The sequence below is a fragment of the Dendrobates tinctorius genome, unplaced genomic scaffold (assembly GCF_039654945.1).
Source record: "Dendrobates tinctorius isolate UK_male_01 unplaced genomic scaffold, ASM3965494v1 ptg000022l, whole genome shotgun sequence".
Taxonomy (NCBI): domain Eukaryota; kingdom Metazoa; phylum Chordata; class Amphibia; order Anura; family Dendrobatidae; genus Dendrobates; species Dendrobates tinctorius.
The window spans coordinates 16,268,384-16,290,275 of record NW_027361690.1 but is presented as its reverse complement, the minus strand read 5'-3'; the positions used below and the strand labels follow the sequence as shown (position 1 = coordinate 16,290,275).

At 42.6% G+C, this 21,892-nt stretch overlaps 1 protein-coding gene across 1 annotated transcript in view; it reads right to left on the bottom strand.

Annotated features, from left to right (window-relative positions):
• The window catches only part of LOC141084017 (uncharacterized), a 69,101-nt gene that overhangs the window by 27,629 nt on the left and 19,580 nt on the right, over positions 1–21,892 (bottom strand). The gene's annotated exons all lie outside the window — the stretch shown is intronic.

Genomic DNA, 21,892 nt, shown 5'->3' with positions numbered 1-21,892 from the left:
CGTTTCAGATTTCGAGGAATGTAGATTCTGCCTCCAACATCGTTTCCTACAATACTTGGTGCACTGGAAGGATTATGGTCCAGAGGAAAGGATGTGGGTCTTGGCATCAGAGTTGAATGCCCCAGTCTGGTTTGTTCATTTCACACCTCTTGTCCCGAGAAGCCTGGTCCTGAGTGTCTGGAGGCTACTCGTAGAAGGGGGATGCTATCACATGTGAGGCTGCAGACAGTTGCACAGTGTCTGACTGCAGAAGGTCTCTGCAGTTGGCTTTGCAGATTCCTTCCTAGTCCTTCTGACTCTTGGACCCAGTAGCAACCTCCCCTCAGCTCTATTTGACACTCCTGGACTGGGTGCCTATAGACTTCCTGTCTGCTTCTGGGAATTGCCATTGATATTTCCATTTTCCCCTGTTGAGACTTGGAGCTATAGCAGCCAGCTATCTTCCTCTTTGGTGTGGTTGGAGGACATCTGTGTTACCTCTTTGAGTCTACTCAAGATTTGTTCCCCTTGTTTGTCTATCCCAGCTGTCTTTAGTTGTAGTGGGATTTGACTAGTGCTTACCAATTCTTTCCTAAGCAGGGCTTATTGCCAGAGTCAGGCAGGGATTAGATTCCTGCTCTGTGATAGGTGCAGAACCTATATAATGACGGGAAGACAGGGTGACTTTAGATTTGCCTAGGGTCGCCACTCCCTGCATCCCTAGTGTTGGGCTCCCTTCCCCTCATCCCTCCGTACTGCACTTAGCCTTTCTTACAATGTGCATAACAGCTATACAATGTGATGTGATAGCTATATGATATTATGCAGAATCTGCGTTGCTGCAACTTTGGTCATGTCTAGAGATGAGTCAATTTGTTTGGAAAATGTTTACCAATCTCAAAGTCGGCATGAATCTTGCACATTCAGATTAGTGTTCAGATTCCTGATCATTTTCCTCAAAATCGGCAAAATTCTGTAAGTGATCGAGTTTCCACATGGCACATGGTGGTTCTGATCTGTGGTAGCATTACTACCAGCAACATCATTATGGTTGGTCAGAGCACTGTGGTGTCACGTTGTCTGATGTCAGCATGACCCCACAGCTGTGACTGTGACCCACAGTAAAAAGCTTACAGCAGGTGTTTCCTGATGATAGACTACTACTCCCATCAGCCTGTGCCTGCTGTTTCTGATAACAGTGGGAGCAGGTGGAGGCTGATGGGGGTAGTCATCAGCCAACATCTGAGCTCAAATTAAAAAAAAAGTTAAAATAAAGAAATAAATATTGTAATAAAAATAAAAAATACAGTATAAACTCACCTTACATCTAAACCCTGAACCCCTTGTCTTCTCTAAGAATTATAAAATAAAAAAATCATATACTCACCTTAACACCTAATCCCCAATGCCCATGTCACCTGGAAAAGAGAAAAAATAATAAACCACTGTATCCCTCACCTATCCTCCATAATCCATACTGTTCCACAATGATTCAGATCTCTTGCAGAGTTGTCAAATCAGCTGATGCGACTGCTCTACCTGGCGATACACTGACAGAAGCATGTAATCACTGCTGGAGTGTGTAGTGCTGAGCTGTTGTAAGTGAGGTTACCAGAGTTCATCAGCTGATGAGTCCTGGTGACCTCACTTGCGGCACCACTGCATGAGAAATTTCTCAAGCAGCAGAGGTGCAGTAAGTGAGATCACCGGGGCTCAACAGCTGATGAACTCCAGTGAACTTTCTCACCGCAGCCAAGTGCCACACACTGCAGGAGTGATTACACACTCCTGTCAGTGTGTCAATGAGTGCCGGGTAGAGCAGTCATATTAGTGACTGCTGTACCAGTCATCAGGATCACCGTGGGACATTAAAAATTATCTCTTCATTTCGGACAGGTGAGGAATATGGTTACTTATTAATTTAATTCATCTGCATGAGACATTGACTTCAGTGGACTGGGCAATGACATAAGTATGGCTTAATTTAGAGTTAGTAAACGAGTCTGTGTTATAATTTCAAATACAGGACTTTTTTTCTGGGAGTGTGTTTTTTTATACAATATCACTGTGTAGTTAGTAATGGATAGGTGTCTTATAGATGGCTCTTCTTTACTAAGCCTTTGACTTGATGTCACCCCACAAATATGAACCCTACTTGTTACCGCCACAGGGCAAGTGGAAAGAGGGGGGCAAAGCCCCAGAATTGGCACATCTAATAGATGCGTCTTTTCTTGGGGGGCTGCGGGCTGCTATTTTTAGGTTGGGGGCAATATCCATGGCCCCTTACCAGCCTGAGAATACTAGCCCCCAGCTGTCAACATTAGCTTGGCTGCTTAAAAAATGGGAAGGATCCTATGCCTTTTTTTTAATTATTTATTTATATAATTAACCAAAACAGTGTTGGGACTCCGGTATTCTTGATAACCAGCCTTGCTAATCCTGACAGCTGAGGTTGCAGTCCACAATTGTCAGCAGTATTGCCTGGCTGGTTATCAAAAATACAGGGGTACCCATGTCAAGTCTTTTTAATTATTTATTTATAGCTCAATTGAAAAGTCAAATGATGCCACTTTTCCTGGTGTCTGCTCCCAATTTGAGTTGATTTGGCAGCTTTTGGACCCCCCTGAAGGTGTTGTCTACGCATTTAGCTTTCCCTCCCATTGAATTCAATGCTGTTTGGTTATGTTCAGCAAACAGTGGGCAAACATAGCCGAACTGAGAGTTAAAAGGATCGCTCATCTTTAGTCATGTCAGCCTCCTGTGACTAATACAATGTCCTGCAAAGTGTAAAAACGTAGGAATCAAGATCCACTGAAACATGCAACATAAACATCAAACTGGCCAAATGACACAATAAAAGTCCAGAAAAAAGTATTTAAGGACTTTCCCAATACATTTAAACCTACAAAAACCATAGAGTGATTATTTACAGAAAATTTCTAATTCTTAATATCAAATAAGTTTATTAAATCATGAGGCATATTACATAGAACGTAATAAAGTCAAAAGATAGAAAAGGCTAAGATGTGAAGGACATCAATAGATCATGTACGCAACAGGGTAGAAGTGTCCAGCCCCCAAGGAAGCCCACACAGAACGTGCGTTGGGGCTGCACTGGACATCACATCACACAGGCATTTATATGGGTAAGCTAGCCCCAGCGTTATCACCTTCACTTCTGACTCAGTCTTTGCCATACCGTGTGCTTCTTATGTAGTTTGACGGTCGTGAGTGAGCATTAATTGTTACGCATACTTGGTACTGTTTTCTTTGTAAGGTATACCCCAGTTATGAGTGTGTTATCCTATACTCATGTTATTGAGCACTAGTGTTGCACTTTGTATGCACAAGTCACTTTAGGTTACCATTTACCATGATGTTATTGTGATTTTCTTGCCCAGATCTTCCCTACCCTGTTACATACATGACGTATTGATGCCCTTCACACCAGAGCCTTTTCTGTCTTATGACTTCTATTACGTTCTTTATTATATGTATTATGCCTCATGATTTTATAAACGTATTTGATATCAACTATTAGAAAATTTCTGTGGATATTCACTCCATAGTTTTTGTAGAATTAAAAGTGTAAAAAGGTAGTAGTCATTTTTTAGGTGATTAGCACAAATGTCACAGTATTCATATTAGCTGGGACCTGAGAATTTGATATAGTTTGACATGAATTTGATTTACATTGAATCGATTTTCAAAACTGTAGTGGTGATGGTCAAATCACAATAACTCACTGATTTATTTATCTTGGAGAAAACTAGTGAACATATTAAAGCTTATTCGCCACAAGATCTTAAGATCTTCCATTTTTACATATATTTTTAGCTAAAATTTGCAGTGACACAAAGAACGTTCAAGTTATGGTTGTGGTTAACTTATTATTATGTCATGATTAAATGCGCTGCCATTAAAAGCAATACAGTTATCTTACGGATGTCATGTAGGCTGCTTAACATTAACATGTACACTGAAATAATGTTATTACTCAAGTTAGATAATTACCTCCATATGCAATATAATTAGAATTAATGGTCTGTGACATAAATGAGCTCAGATTATCTTGCCTGTTTTACCTTTAACAGCATCAAAAATGTTGTGAAATAAAAGCTGCTATCGACAGTCGGAATTGTTTTGCAATTAAAATACTCACAATAAGTATTTTAAAACTTTCAGCGTTTATCTATTTGTCAATTACTTCACTTCAGGTTACAGGAAAGACACTGGTGCTGAGATTTCTACTAATCAACATCTAAAGCAAGACCCTACAGTTGTTGCCTCCTTAAATTCTGTAAGTGAAATGTGGTTGTATGTGTTGAGCCTGTGGCCATTTTGTCTTCTGTTTGCCAGTATTAACCAAACCTATAATCTTGTTCTATTCACATCAATTGTACAACACTGCAAGACCTGCAGGAACCGCTGTGTAGTCGGCCAATAGATGGATCACCACGGATGTGATAATGGCCCGTCCTAAAGATAAGCCAGCAATTTTTGAAGATGGGTCAACCTCTTTAAGGCTATGTGCCCACGTTGCAGAAATGCTGCGAAATGTCCGCAGCATTTCCGCAACTCCCTGCCGCAGGTAAAACGCAGAATTCGCATACGTTTTCCCGCAAAACACAAGAGTTTTGCAAGCGTTTTTAGCGTGCAGAATGCTTGTGCTTTTCCAAGCGATTTGAAGCATCACTTGGAAAAGTGATTGACAGGTTGGTCACACTTGTCAAGCATGGGGCCATCAGAAGGTGAGTATATCCCGATTTTTTATTTTAATTCTATTTTTTACAGGGATATGGTACCCAGGGCATGGAGGAAAGTCTCATCTCATCCAGACCCTGGGTACCATCCACACATAAAGTGCTCACTTTTCGCATGGTGGGCATAGCATTTTTCTTGCAGTGTTCAGCTCTGTACTAATAATGTGAATTGTATTAAAGGAACTGTCTAATAAACAACATGCTTCACCTATCCACAGATCCCACTGCTGAGAACCATGATAAAAATACCATCACTGGGGTCTGGCTGCAGAGACCCCCTCAATTATCCCAAGAATGCAAGTCTAATGGCTCCCTTAAGCATTAGTGTCTGTATGCACCCACCACTCCTATAGATAATGTACAGCAGTGGTTGTTCATGCTCACAACTGCTCCAGTCACACAGGGGACTGTGGGATCCCCATTCTTGTGATCGGTGGGGGTCTGCTTGTTCAGTCCTCAATGATCATAGATTTGTCACTTATCCTGTAGATAGATAATACATGTAGTTTATGGGACAACCGCTTTATAGAAGCAGTGGGATATAACAAGAGGGATGTGGGTGTGTCGCAATGGTGAGATAACAGCATCAAGCGCCTTAATAAATCTGCAGCATTCTCCTGTAATGTATATTTACATATATGACAGTCGTCAGCAGCAGACCAGCAATTTATTGGTGCACTCCCACATCTAGGGTAAGTGCAAAACTAATATTAAAGAGGAGCTGTCGCTTCTCAATATATGTATATTTTACTAAAAACTTGTATTTCGCATTAAATGACAATCCTGGAGCATCTTTCCTTAGAGCTCTATGTTGTGCAGTTCTGTTTTTATTCCTCCTGGACATGTATAAGTAAATTGACACCTTGTGTATCCTTATATAATGCCTGCCCTGTCAGCCCTGATTGGACAGTGTCAGTCTATGTAGCCCCCAACTAGTAGCACCCAGCTGTTGGTGTATTCATACTTTTCTGAATATACTGAAACAAACATATTAGGGGCCAACAGGTCCTTATTAAATAATTAGGGGCATAATCAGTGTTAGGGCTCATTCAGTTGTGCGATGTTCTCATATGAGTGCTAGTTGTGGTTTTCATGGATAACACTCGTACCTGTGATAGTCTATGAGGCCATTAACATGTCCCTGATCTGTAGTGGACCAAATATCTGTTTTTTATTAAAAAAAAGGGTGCAAAGGCAATTATGAATCACGGCCTCACTTTAAGGGCAGGGTCATATGGCCATATAACTCGTGCGAGAATCGTATCACACTGCATGGACTGGCCAGGCACCTCTCCTGACCTGAGCAAGACATCGTGATGGATTACTATGCAGCTGTCAAGCTCAGGTCAGGAGAGCCGAAGGCCAGTATGAGGCTTACCATACAATTCTCGCACGAGAAATATGACAGTCTGACCCTGCCCTAAAAGTGCATTATAGTGGAAGTCCAGTCTCAACATATTAAAGACATTTCCACAGGTATAAGTCATCAATATCTGATCAATGGATGTCTAGCAGCCTGCTATTATTTGCTTCAGTGGTGGCCGATGTAAACACTGAGTGGATCTCCAATGGGCAGCACCTTTCAAAGAGTAGCAGCTGTCATCTGGTACAGCAGAACAGCTTCTGCTGTTCTGAATAGGGGCTGATCTCCAGGGCTCTGAAGCAGCGGCTAAACATTGAATGACGCTGCGCTTTGCTGTTCCATTCAAAATGTTTACGTCCCTTTTAAAGAGTGGTCCATGGTCTGTAATAAACCAGGGTACTAAAGCACCTCTAAAGGGCGTAGTCTGAATAGCGCAGAGGTTGGGCATACGCATCACCAGGGATTGCACCTCCAGGAACTGGGAAGTTATCTCTTGTTCCAGAGATAAAGGATAACATCCAAACTTCGCTTTTCCACCTTTAAGGGAAAATACACTTTGATGTAGTGCAGCGGATAAAACTGTTCTGTTTTACATGCTGTGTTGTCTGATAACATTTTCGTACACAGGGCTTAAGCATGGACATGTACAGTAGAAGTAGAATGGGCCCCTGGAGTAAAAGCCACCTGTGGACCCTTGTCACCCCAGTCCCTCACTGGCTGTAAGGAGTCTTCATAACTGCATTCACTTACATTGCGGGCAGCCAGGGACCAGACAGAAGAAGTTGCAGAGAGCAGGTCTGTAGTACACGCCTGAATTCTGCCTCCAGGATGCAGCTACATTCAGTGCAGCACTCAGCAGAAGAGGCAGAGATAAGCACATCTTTGCTTCTTTCCTCCTGCAGTGCTCGTCCTGGCGGTGCGCTGCTCATTGTTTTTTATGGTTCTATCTCGGAGGCAGAAGAAGTCAGGTGTGTACTAGGGCCCTACCCTCTGCATGTAATCATATTTGGAAGCTGCAATCCAAATCCCATATAGTGTGCAAACTACTGCGTATGCAGACAGGCAGGTGCCTATGGGGAGATTTCGCCTATAGCCCTGTGGGCCAGTCTGAGCCTGCCTACTCCAAAGCTTATACTACAAGCAACAAATAAGGATAGTAGGACCAACAGCACAGTAGTAGTACTGCCAAATATTAGTATTAGTTATAGTCCTAACCCTTACACTTATTATATTCTATATTTTTTTTATTGATTTAGTTCAAATATGCAGAATATTAACACGAAAAAAATAGAAGTGCAACATGAACTTTTAAAGCTCTGGCATTTTGTCTCTTTTCATTAGTAGCTGATTATAAAAAAAACTGTTCTTTGCAGAGGGCAGAAGCCGGACTGACTCATCCCATGAATGTTGAGTATTGACACAAATCTATGTTATTCCACAAGGCAATAAATGATCCAGTTGATTAAACACTAATACTTGTAAGGCACATATTTAAAACTAATTAGTTTTATTATTATGATCTCAGTACAACATTGATTCATTCTGGTTCTGCATTAAGTCACTCATAATTACCTATTAATTGCTAAAAGATTTACTCTTACATAAGCTTCATCCATGTGGCAACATCTTCACAAACTATTTGTACTTTTTAATGTTGCCCAGCAACTATTAGTCATGATCACTCTGCAAAGTTAGCGGCCATGTCCTAGAGAAGGCTTTGCTAGGCAGAGCAATGCAAACTACAATATATTGCAGCTAAAATAATAAAGCTAAAGGCAAACTTATCAAAATAATGCTCTCAATCCAAAAAAGGAAAAACGTGTGCTATTTTAGTTTGCACATTCCTGGCTAAATCTATTTCTGTAGCTGACAATCTTGCCAATCGCTACAGTGGTAAAAAACGTCACATTTTCTCAGGGTTGTGAACAAACCAGAGAGTGCAAATATGAAGATACCATAAATAGGGATGCATGCTACTTGTGTCCTCATGGGTGGAAATCAGTTTGTAGAACATTAGGGAAGAGTGAATTTATTCTAGTAGAATTGAACTCTACTGGAAGATACAAAACATCCTCATTCTGAGAAAACAGATTTTTAGTAAATTCGCTTTTTATGGTTTCAGGAAATTTTTATTCGGCTGGCCGGTATTTTAGTGAAACTGCAGATGCCTGGTAAACATTAATAAAAAACAAGAACAAAAACCAAATTTGTACTCACCAATAACTTGATGATCACACAAAAAACGTCCTTAATAATATTAAACCCCTAATCAAATGGGGTATATCCTTTCAAAATGCAATATTTATCACAAAGGTTAACCCCTATATGGAGAGGCTACATACAAGGGATATTTAATAAGAGAGTATTTTACTGAAAATCATTTAAAATCAAGTAAAAGAAAGTGGTACTGAATATACAAAAATTAGAGACCTCATACCATAGAGTACCAACAGTGCAAACAAAGCTGTTACAAACAGTAGGCCCACAAGATTGTAAATGGTAAAATAGCGCAAAAAGACAATGGCACAAAAAAGAGTGTTGCACAGAAAGGAAAATGGAGCTAACACTATATATTTAGGGTTATGGAAACAAATGCCCGTACTATTAAATAAAGTGCCCAAGTGCTCATTATGTAAACCTGAAAATAAACATGGTAACTTAGCCTAACACAAGTAGTGTGCATACATAAGGGACAAAAAGTCCATGTAAAAAGTGCATAGCAGTGATAATATTAATGTAACATTGCTATAAAAAAGCCAAAACATTAAAATGCACATGGAAATTTTGGCGTCCCTGCTGCCCCGACGCATGTTTCGTAATCCTTTTTCGGGAGACATACTCAGCAATAACTGCCAGCCATCTGGTTCTCTGAGCTACCTCTTCTGCCCGCTCCCCATCATGAGCCACGTCTCTTGTTCACTCTTGGCTGGACTTTCTCGTCGTTACCAGACCACGAAGGACTCTGCACGTCGGTTGTCATGATGTCATGGACATGCGACACGCAGTGATCTATGAGGCCTGATCATGGACAGAATTCCCAGCCTAGCGTGAACATGTCGAAGATGCCACAGTGGAAACAAGTGGACCAGACAGTGGGCAGCACTGCTCATCATTTGATCCTCAGAGCCTATTCTTTTTGCCATCATAGTGCCGGACTGATTGCAGCCGGAAGTCCCACTGTAGAGTGACCCCAGAGTATAATAAGATATTATGTTTGCTAATCGTTCTTTTTTACCTTGATAAATGCATCACTCTGGTGCCGGAATGCATTAAAACAATAAACAACCATTTTGGAACACAAAAGGCTTCTTATCTACCACAGCACAGTCTGCTCAACATGCTATTGTCCTCCTGTAAACTACTAAGTATAATAACAGACCATCAATTCACAGAGAATAACTTTGCTACAAATCAAATTTTGGAGAATCCATGCTTATTGGCAAATTATAATTTTGTCAGATCTGCTCATCTCTAATTAACCGTAATATTAACCCCTTCACCCCCAAGAGTGGTTTGCACGTTCATGACCGGGCCAATTTTTACAATTCTGACCACTGTCCCTTTATGAGGTAATAACTCTGAAACGTTTCCATGGATCCCGGTGATTCTGACATTGTTTCTCGTGACAAATTGTACTTCATGATAGTGGTAAAATTTCATTCAAATAACTTGCGTTTATTTGTTAAAAAAACGGAAATTTGGCGAAAATTCTGAAAATTGCGCAATTTTCCAACTTTGAATTTTTATGCCCTTAAATCACAGAGATATGGCACACAAAAAACTTAATAAGCAACATTTCCCACATGTTTACTTTACATCAGCACAATTTTGGAATCAAAATTTTTTTTTGTTAGGAAGTTATAAGGGTTAAAAGTTGACCAGCGATTTCTCATTTTTGCAGCACAATTTTATTTTTATGGACCACATCACATTTGAAGCCACTTTGAGGGGTCTATATGATAGAAAATACCCAAAAGTGACACCATTCTAAAAACTACACCCCTTAATTTGCTCAAAACCACATTCAAGAAGTTTATTAACCCTTCAGGTGCGTCACAGGAATTTTTTGAATATTTAAAAAAATGAACATTTAACTTTTTTCACAAAAAAAATACTTCAGGTTCAATTTTTTTTATTTTACCAAGGGTAACAGGAGAAATTGGACTGCAAAAGTTATTGTGGAATTTGTTCTGAGTACGCTGATACCTGATATGTCGGGGGGAACCACTGTTTCGGCGCATGGCAGAGCTCAGAAGGGAAGGAGCGCCGTTTGACTTTTTCAATGCAAAATTGGCTAGAATTCTGATCGGACGCCATGTCACGTTTGGAGAGCCCCTGATGTACCTAAACAGTGGAAACACCCAACAAGTGACCCCATTTTGGAAACTAGACCCCACAAGGAACTTATCTAGTTATGTGTGAGAACTTTGAACCCACAAGGGGTTCACAGAAGTTTATAACGTACAGTGGTACAATTAAAAAATCATATTTTTTCCAAAAAAAGGTTTTTTCACCCCCAATTTTTATTTTCCCAAGGGTAACAGGACCCTAAAAGTTATTTTGCAATTTGTCCTGAGTATGCTGATACCCCATATGTGGGTGTAAATGACTATTTGGGAGCATGGCAGAGCTCAGAAGGGAAGCAGCGCCATTTGACTTTTTTGGCTGGAATTGAGATCGGACACCATGTCGCGATTGGAAAACCCCTGATGTACCAAAACAGTGGAAACCCCCCACAAATGACACCATTTTGGAAACTAGACTCCCAAGGAACTTATTTAGATGTGTGGTGAGAACTTTGAACCCCCAAAGGCTTCACAGAAGTTTATAACGTACAGCCGCACAATTAAAAAATCATATTTTTTCCACAAAAATGATTTTTTCACCCTCAATTCTTATTTTTCCAAAGGTATCAGGACCCTAAAAGTTATTGTGCAATTTGTCCTGAGTACGCTGATAGCCCAAATGTGGGGGTAAACTACTATTTGAGCGCATGGCAGAGCTCGGAAGGGAAGCAGCGCCATTTGACGTTTTTTGGCTGGAATTGAGATCGGACACCATGTTGCATTTGGAAAGCCCCTGATGTACCAAAACAGTGGAACCCCCCACAAATGACACCATTTTGGAAGCTAGACCCCCCAAGGAACTTATCTAGATGTGTGGTGAGCACTTTGAACCTTCCAGTGCTTCACAGAAGTTTTTAACGCCCGGGCGTGAAAATAAAAAAATCATATTTTTTCCACAAACATGATCATTTAGTCATCAATTTTTTTATTTTCCCAAGGGTACATAGGGAAATTGGACCCCAAAAGTTGTCCAATTTGTCCAGAGTACACTGATACCTCATGTGTGGGAGAAAACTACTGTATGGGCATACGTTGAGGCTCGGAAGGGAAGTAGTGATGTTTTGGAATGCATACTTTGATGGAATGGTCTGCGGGTGTCATGTGCATTTGGAGAGCCCCTGATGTACCTAAACTATTGAAACTCCCCACAAGTGACCCCATTTTGGAAACTAGAAACCAAGGAACTTATCTAGATGTGTGGTGAGCACTTTGAACCCCCAGGTGCTTTACAGACGTTTATAACGCCCGGGCTTGAAAATAAAAAAATCATTTTTTTCCACAAAAATGATATTTTTGCCCCCAATTTTTATTTTCCTAAGGGTAACAGGAGAAATTGGAACCCAAAAGTTGTTTTGCAATTTGTCCTGAGTAGGCTGATACCCTATATGTGGGGGTAAAACACTGTTTGGGCGCATGGCAGAGCCTGGAAGGGAAGGAACCTAGCCCTAACCCTAATGGGAAAATGGAAATAAATACATTTTCTTTTAATTTTATTATTTTTCCCTAACTAAGGGGGTGATAACGGGGGGTTTGATTTACTATTTATGGTGGGTTTTTATGTTTGGCAGCTGTCATACACTAAAAGACGCTTTTTATTGTAAAAATAGTTTTTGCATTACCACATATTGAGAGCTATAATTTTTCCATATTTTGACCCACCGAGTCCTGTGAGGTCTTATTTTTTGCGGGACAAGTTGACGTTTTTATTGGTACCATTTTCGGACACGTGACATTTTTTGATCGCTTTTTATTCCGATTTTTGGGACGCAGAATGAACAAAAACCAGCGCTTCATGAATTTCTTTTGGGGGGTGCGTTTACTCCGTTCCGCCTGCGGTAAAATTGATAAAGCAGTTCTATTCTTCAGGTCAGTACGGTTACAGCGATACCTCATTTATTTTTTTTTATGTTTTGGCGCTTTTATGCAATGAAAACTATTTTATCTAAAAAATAATTATTTTTGCATCACTTTATTCTGCGAGCTATAACTTTTTTATTTTTTCTCTGATGATGCTGTGTAGTGGCTCGTTTTTTGCGACACAAGATTAGGTTTTCAGCGGTACCATGAATATTTATATGCGCCTTTTTGATCGCACGTTATTGCACTTTTTGTTCAGCGTATGATAATAAATCATTATTTTTTGCTTCGTTTTTTATTTTTATATTTTAAGGGGTTCGCTAAAGGTGTTAACTAATGGGACAGTTTTATAGGGCGGGTCGTTACGGACACGGCGATACCAAATATGTGTACTTTTATTGTGTCTTTTTTTATTTCCAAAAAATGAATTTAGAAGGGAATATTTTTTTTTATTAATTTATTTAGCGATTTTTTTAAAATTATTTTTACATATTTTTTTTTAACCTTATTACATTGTCCCAGGTGGGACATCACTGTCCTGTGACAGATCGCTGATCTGTCACATCACAGATCACTGTAACAGATCAGCGATCTGTCACAGGCACTGCACTTGGCTTCCTCGTGCCTGCGCTCTGCAGGCACTGAGGAAGCCAGCTCCCTGCAGGCCCCCAAAGGTCCCCGTCACCATCTTAGATTCAGAGACCTGCAGGGATGGAGACCCCTGCAGCAGAGCTGCACATTGCGCTGCTGTGGGGGGCTCAGGGAAGCACGGAGGGAGCCCCCTCCCTGCCAATGCTTCCTTTTAACTCCCGGCACACCGCGATCGTGTTTGATCATGGTGTGCAAGGGGTAACATGTCGGGGGCGGTCCGTGACCGCTCCTGACACATAGTGCTGGGTGTCAGCTGTGATAATCAGCTGACACCCGGCCGCGATCAGCGGCGCTCACCACGTGAGTGCCGCTGATCGCGCTAGACGTACTATCCCATCCATGGGCTTAGGGGCCCGGGTCACTTGGACGGGATAGTACGTCTGATGTCAGAAAGGGGTTAATGTCATCTCCTATTTCATTAATGGGAAAATCTGTCTCTTTACCAAACACAGATTGTACCAATAATTTTAGCATCAAAGATCAATCGATGAGTAAAAAGAAGCTATCTTATCTGATATGTTATAAAGTTGCTTACTTTCATATGTACCATTGAATTATAAAATAAAAAATAAATTGACGCTTACCTTCTAGTCACAGTAAAAGCCCATAAAAAAGTCACCACATCGAAAATAAATTCAGTAAGTAAAAAACCAACAATATTGATAGTATGTTAGACCAAGTGACCATGTGCATCAGCTGTGTTAGGTGGGTGAACAGACTAGCTCAGAGCACCTTTGTCCCCTATTCGTTTTCTTACAGCATTTAGACTAGCTAGGCACTGTGTGATGTTTTTACTGAATATTAGCTCCTAATACTCGGGTACTCGTAACCAGTAGCGAGTCCAATTTTAGTCTATGGGAAATGTGAGTAATGCGCAGAGGATGTGTGTGGACAGAGACTATGTGTGCGTGGAGAATGTATGCGGGGGTCTGTGGGGCTGTGTGTGTGTGTGCGGGGCTGTGTGTGTGTGCGGGGCCAGTGCGGGCATTGTCAGATGCGACTACTTGTCCCATCCGGCTATGCCCGCTACTGTGGCAGCATTAGCGGATGATGGGAAAGTAGTATTCCCATCATCCGCCTAATGTGGTAAATGTAAATAAAAAAGACATACAGAACATACAACATATAACATACAGTACATACACAATACATACAACACATAACATAGAGTACATACTCACCGCACACACCTAATTCCATGAAGCCATCGATCACCTGTAATAAACATAAAATAAGAAAGCAACCTATACTCACCTTTCTGCCGTAATCCCATTAATTTTGAGGGTTAATCCCATTAATAACGAGGGTCCCACGTCGATCTCCCGTGGAGAGCAGCCTCATCAGCTGATGCGACCGCAGTCTAGGGGCTCCAGCAATACAGTGACGCTGCATGGCCATCCAATCAGTTATGCCACAACAAAGAAGGCGGAGGCTTTACTGTGCTTGGCTAACAAATGCCAGGCGGGAGATCCGAATATTGCGAGGCGAGTAGTGAAATTTACTCGCTAGGATTCGAGTACCGCGAGTACTTCATTACTCGCCGAGTACCGAATCCTAACGAGTATACTTGCTCATCCCTAATTGTACATTTTCTTTCATATATCTCCTAGAAATTTCTGAAAAAAATTGACATTTGGGCGCTCTCTTTCTCCTTATCAAAGGGGTGTGTCCTTGCTGACAGCATTGATTGGACAATATTAGATTGCGTTGGGACACTCCATAGCACCCAGTAGTCAGCTTGCTAAAATGGTTCTAGTAGGGATAATGAGATTATTAGGAAAATTAATTCAGAATTATCAAATCATAGGGAATGTAATTACTTACTAAAATAGATATGTCTGGAGAATTGTCAGGTCCTCTTTAAGATAAACCAGTGAAATTCGTATGGACCTAGTTATATGCATGGAAACAGCCCTCAAGTACTGTGTAATTTATTCATTACATTTTTCTAAAAATAAATGTCCAAACACAAAAAAGAGCAATTTTGGGATATATGTTCTTTACTGCTCTTAAACTAAGTTGGTGCTTGAAAATGATATATGTTATCAAGTATTCAAAATTTTCCAACTTATTTGCAAAAGTATTTCAAATCACTTTATATTGTATCCAATTATATATTATATTCGCATAAAAAGTAAAATAACACCTTACAATATATTTCTAGCAACTTTTCAAAATAGGAAACTCGGCAAATAGTTATATCTGCAAAAATACAATAAGGCTTTAAAAAAACTATAAAGATTACCGTAAGTGCTCTAAAAAATACATGCCAGTCTGTATACTTTAAAAGAAAGAGAAGAACAGAGGAGTATAGTGGTGTAAAAATATTGTATTTATTTCAGTAATATCACATTAAAATATTATACACACAAATAAGCACTTAATGTATAAAAGATGCACAAAGGTGGAAATGAGGAAGAAAAACACCCGTGTGATTTGCCGGCTGTGTCAGTAATATAAAGGCATAGAGCTGTCCACACGTTGCCAACATCTAATGCGTAAATGAGACTATCATATAACAAAATATAGTGTAATCCAAGGAGCAGTGATTACCGATATGTACAGTGGGCAAAAAAACTCGGGGTTAGGATCCAGAAATACCCCCGACGCGCGTTTTGCTTCTTTGTGAGATAGCTTTCTCAAGGGGAGGTAATGTGCAGGAAGTCATAAGGATCTTAAAGTATCATTGGAGATCGGTCACGTGACCCAGTCGCATGCTGCGTATCAGCCAATGAACCGGCTCGTGTGGCGAATGCGCGTGACGGCTGCCAGGTCCTGAGTCAGAAATCGGTGTCAAGCCTCACCAAACACGTGCAGGAGCGGAACAAAGTTCACTAAGCCCTGACCATGTGTAGGAGGTATTATAAGACACCGCACTGACTCAGGAACGAGTGGGACATACAAACTGCATGCGCGCCACCGGGCTGATAAATGACAGGTATCACAAATGATATAATGTATTGAAAACATACCAATGAAACAAAACCATAGTACATCCAATTGCCATGATCCAAATTATGCCATAAGACTAGTATATAGATACATATATAAATATAAATAGTACATATCAAATAGATAAAGGATCACATATTTATGATGACATTACCACATCTCGGATTAAGGTTAATATTCCAATACAATGAATTAATCCATTAAAATTCCAGATGACGCGGACCAAAAATCCAATTGTTGGGACTATGGTGTAGAATAGGTCAATGCTGACTTGAAGATGAAGAATGAAACTAGAAAAATAACAAACATATAAACAACATTAAAATACATAAAATAATATATAGGATCCAAAAAACCTGTCCACTATGAAGGGACAGGATGGATGAGTTGGATCATACCCAAGAGGACATTATACAGTTAGGTCCAAATATATTTGGACAGAGACAACATTTTCTAATTTTGGTTCTAGACATTACCACAATAAATTTTAAACAAAACAATTCAGATGCAGTTGTAGTTCAGACTCTCAGCTTTCATTTGAGGGTATCCACATTAAAATTTTATGAAGGGTTTAGGAGTTTCAGCTCCTTAACATGTGCAACCCTGTTTTTAAAGGGACCAAAAGTAATTGGACAGATTAAATAATTGTAAATAGAGTTGAGCGAAACGGGTCGAAAAATTTCAAAAGTCGGGTTTCATGAAACGAAACCCGACCCTAGGATGAGGTTGGCCACGAGGTCGGCGACTTACGCGCCAAAGTCGCGTTTCAAAAGTTTGTTTTGCGCTCTTTTTCAGCCAATCAGGATCCACGGACACTGTGGGCAACGTGATGACATAGGCACGGGTCACCACCATCTTTCAGAAGGGCATGCAAGTGATTGGCTTGCTTTGGTGGGCGTCACAGGGGGTATAAAAGGGCGTGCACGCCGACCGCCATCTTACTTCTGCCGATCTCAGTATAGGGAGAGGTTGCTGCTGATTCTGTAGGGAGAGCGTTAGGCAGGGAAGAAGACAAAAAAACTGCTTCTGCTGCTAGCGATTTGGCCTGCACAACACACCAGTCACAGTGTGTGCAGTGCAAGGGGAGGCTATATAGTGGTGTATCAGTGGTGTTGGTTGTTGGGCTGCCTTCTAAGGCTTCCTGACATTCCTGCATTGCTGTTTACCCACTGCTCCGCAAACTGCTTTTTTAAAAGCAATCCCAATTTTTTTTTTTTGTCCTGAGAAGAAAAAAAAACGGCTTCTGCTGCTAGCAATTTGGCCTGCACAACACACCAGTCACTGTGTGTGCAGTGCAAGGGGAGGCTATATTGTGGTGTATCAGTGGTGTTGGTTGTTGGGCTGCCTTTTAAGGCTTCCTGACAGGCTGGCATTGCTGTTTACCCACTGCTCTGCAAACTGCTTTTTTAAAAGCAATCCAATCTCCCTTATCCTCTAGTCCCTTTTGTCACAGCTGTGCCATCGAGCCTGTGACATAGCGCTCACATATCAGTGGGCCTCACACAATCCAAAAGTGTCCAGTGTCCAAAAGTGTGTGCAGAGATTCAAAATCTCCCTTATCCTCTAGTCACTTTGGTCACAGCTGTGCCATCGAGCCTGTCACATAGCGCTCAGATATTCATTGGGCCTCACACAATCCAAAAGTGTCCAGTGTCCAAAAGTGTGTGCAGAGATTCAAAATCTCCCTTATCCTATAGTCACTTTGGTCACAGCTGTGCCATCGAGCCTGTCACATAGTGCTCAGATATCAGTGGGCCTCACACAATCCAAAAGTGTCCAGTGTCCAAAAGTGTGTGCAGAGATTCAAAATCTCATTTATCCTCTAGTCACTTTGGTCACAGCTGTGCCATCGAGCCTGTGACATAGCGCTCAGATATTCATTGGGCCTCACACAATCCAAAAGTGTCCAGTGTCCAAAAGTGTGTGGAGAGATTCAAAATCTCCCTTATCCTCTAGTCACTTTGGTCACAGCTGTGCCATTGAGCCTGTCACATAGCGCTCAGATATCAGTGGGCCTCACACAATCCAAAGTGTCCAGTGTCCAAAAGTGTGTGCAGAGATTCAAAATCTCCCTTATCCTCTAGTCACTTTCGTCACAGCTGTGCCATCGAGCCTGTCACATAGCGCTCAGATATCAGTGGGCCTCACACAATCCAAAAGTGTCCAGTGTCCAAAAGTGTGTGCAGAGATTCAAAATCTCCCTTATCCTCTAGTCACTTTGGTCACAGCTGTGCCATCGAGCCTGTCACATAGCGCTCAGATATCAGTGGGCCTCACACAATCCAAAAGTGTCCAGTGTCCAAAAGTGTGTGCAGAGATTCAAAATCTCCCTTATCCTCTAGTCACTTTGGTCACAGCTGTGCCATCGAGCCTGTCACATAGCGCTCAGATATTCATTGGGCCTCACACAATCCAAAAGTGTCCAGTGTCCAAAAGTGTGTGCAGAGATTCAAAATCTCCCTTATCCTCTAGTCACTTTGGTCACAGCTGTGCCATCGAGCCTGTCACATAGCGCTCAGATATCAGTGGGCCTCACACAATCCAAAAGTGTCCAGTGTCCAAAAGTGTGTGCAGAGATTCAAAATCTCCCTTATCCTCTAGTCACTTTGGTCACAGCTGTGCCATCGAGCCTGTCACATAGCGCTCAGATATTCATTGGGCCTCACACAATCCAAAAGTGTCCAGTGTCCAAAAGTGTGTGCAGAGATTCAAAATCTCCCTTATCCTCTAGTCACTTTGGTCACAGCTGTGCCATCGAGCCTGTCACATAGCGCTCAGATATCAGTGGGCCTCACACAATCCAAAAGTGTCCAGTGTCCACAAGTGTCTGCAGAAATTCAAAATCTCCCCTGTCCTATAGACACCTTGTACCTTGTTTTACATTACTATATAGTTTGTTGGATTTTGTCTACATTTCTACCAAAAATGAGGAAGGCTGGTGGAAGAGGCCGTGGAATTGGGCGGGGGTTGGCAGCTGGTAATGATGGTGTTGGTGGTGGATCTGATGGTAGTGGCAAGAGCAAAATAGGACCGAATGCAGGAGGTGCTGACCCTGCGTCATCGTCTGGCTACATAAGGCCTCGAACGCTTAGTTTTCTAGGAGTTGGCAAACCGCTTTTAAAGCCAGAGCATCAGGAAAAAGTTTTGTCTTACATTGCTGACTCAGCCTCCAGCTCTATCGCCTCCTCTTCTTCAGTTGTAAAAAGTAAAAGCACTGAGTCGTCATTGGAGGCTCATGTTCATGAACCACACCTTTCCTTGTGTCCTTCACCCCAACCAAGATTGAAGGATGACGCAGGCCATACTACTGATTACTCCATGGAGCTGTTTTCACATACCATGCCTGGATTATCAAGTGAAATGGTGAATTACCCAGGCCAAGATGAATCTGACATGGAGTGCACTGATGCACAGCCGCTGATGGATGATTCTGCTGGTACATTCACTCAGAGCACTACATTGTCCTTGCAGTATACAGAGCCAGATTCTGACCCTGATGAGACTCAGGTGCCCCTTCCCGCACACTATACCACCATACACGGTGACACAGAGGAAGGTGCACATGACATAGAAGAGGAGGTGATGGATGACCCAGTTGTTGACCCAGATTGGCATCCATTGGGGGAAGAGGGTGCTGCTTCCAATAGCTCAGATGAGGAGCATCCACAGCAGACATCGACATCGCAACAGCTGTTATCTGGCAGGCCCGGAGCACTCCAAAGACAGGTTCCAAACATCAAAAGAGTTGCTGGACAGCTTGTCCAGAGGGTCAAAAGATCACAGCGTGCTAGGCCGCAAAATGTCTGCCAAAGTAGGAAGAGTGCAGTGTGGCACTTTTTTGAACAAAATCCTCATGATCAGGCCAAGGTTATCTGTAAGAAGTGCGCAAAGACCTTTAGCCGAGGGAAAAATCTGAAAAATTTGAATACCAGTTGCATGCTTAGACATTTAACCAGCATGCACTTGCAAGCGTGGACACAACACCAAACCTCAAGTGCCACATGTGCAACTGATCACAACGAAGGTAGTCAGCAACGCTACATTGTTTCCCCCACTGTAAGCCCACCGGTTAGCACAGCAGCAAATGTTGAGGTGTCGTTGCAAGGCCACAGTAGTCAGGGAATCCCACTGTTATATCAACGAAAGACTGATTCTAGGCCATCAGAAAGAACACCAACTCCATCACCATCATCAACCCTCTCTCAGTCTGCCCTGTCCACCACTACTTCCACCATATGCAGCTCTCAAGTCCAGCTCACCCTCCCAGACACTATGAGTAGGTCAAGAAAGTACTCAGTCTCTCATCCGCGTACACTGGGTTTGAACGCCCACATTGCCAAACTAATCTCGTTTGAGATGATGCCCTTTCGGTTGGTGGAAAGCACAGCTTTCCGCGAACTCATGGCCTATGCAGTACCACGCTATGACCTACCCAGTCGCCACTTCTTCTCTCGCAAAGCCATCCCAGCCCTCCACCATCATGTGAAAGACCGCATTGTCCATGCACTCAAGCAGTCAGTGAGCGGAAAGGTGCACCTCACAACTGATGCATGGTCCAGTCGGCATGGCCAGGGCCGTTACGTGTCCATCACTGCGCACTGGGTTAATGTGGTGGATGCAGGGTCCACAGGGGACAGCGGTGGTGGGACAGTGCTGCCTAGCCCACGGTATAGGAAACAGTTGGCTGTAGGCGTTCGACCCTCCTCCTCCTCCTCCAGAAGCGAAAGCTCGTCCACAGAGCGCTGTCGTACGAGCACTCCATCTGCAGCTGCCACTGTTGCACACGATGTGTCCCCCTATCGAGCAGCTAGTGGAAAGCGTCAGCAGGCTGTGTTGCAGATGATGTGTTTGGGCGACAGACACACCGCCGAGGTGCTGGCCGAGTACTTGAAGCGACAAACTGAGTCATGGCTGGGCAGTGTACATCTTGAGGCAGGCAAGGTAGTTAGTGATAACGGCCGTAATTTTGTGGCAGCCATAGCCCTTTCAAAACTCAGCCACATACCTTGCTTGGCTCACACCTTGAACCTGGTGGTGCAGTGCTTCCTCAAAAATTATCCGGAGTTAACAGCCCTGCTCCAGAAGGTGCGAAGACTGTGCGCGCACATCCGCCGGTCGCCTGTACACCCCGTTCGTATGCAGAAGCTGCAGCGATTGCTCCACCTTCCCAACCACCGCCTCATTATCGACATTGCAACAAGGTGGAACTCCACCCTGCACATGGTGGAGCGGCTGTGCGAGCAGAGGCAGGCCATAATGCATTTGTGGGAGGATACACGGCCAGGCACTTTGAGAGCAGACATGGAGTTGACAGGTGTGCAGTGGTCGAAGCTGAAAGACCTCTGTAAAGTCCTTCAGTGTTTTGAGGAATGCACACGGCTGGTAAGCGCAGACGACGCCATCCTAAGCATGAGCATCCCACTTATGCGTCTGCTCATGCAAACTTTGACGCACCTTAAGGAGCAGGCGTCTGCAGCCAATGTTGATGAGGAGGAAGAGGAGGAGGGAATCCTTGATAACATTCAGCCATTGTCTGCTCAGGGACCTCTCCTGGACGAGGTGGAGGAAGAAGAGGAGGAGGAGGATGATGATGGGGATGATTACTTAGGGGAGGAGGATGCATCTCGTGGGGCAAGTGAAAATGTTGGCGTGGCAAGGTCTGGTACAGGGTTTGTGCGTGACTGGAGGGATGTGGATTTGCCAGAAAGTGCTCCTCCACCCAGCACTCGCAGTGCATCATTGACACCGGGAACATTGGCCCACATGTCAGATTATGCCTTGCGGATCCTAAAAAGGGACCCCCGCATTGCCAAAATGATGAACGATGACGACTACTGGTTGGCCAGCATCCTGGATCCACGCTATAAAGGCAAATTACAAAACATCATGCCACAGGAGAACCTTGACCTAATATTGGCTAATAAACAAGCAACTCTGGTAAATCGGTTGCTTGAGGCATTCCCTGCACACAGCAGCGGTGA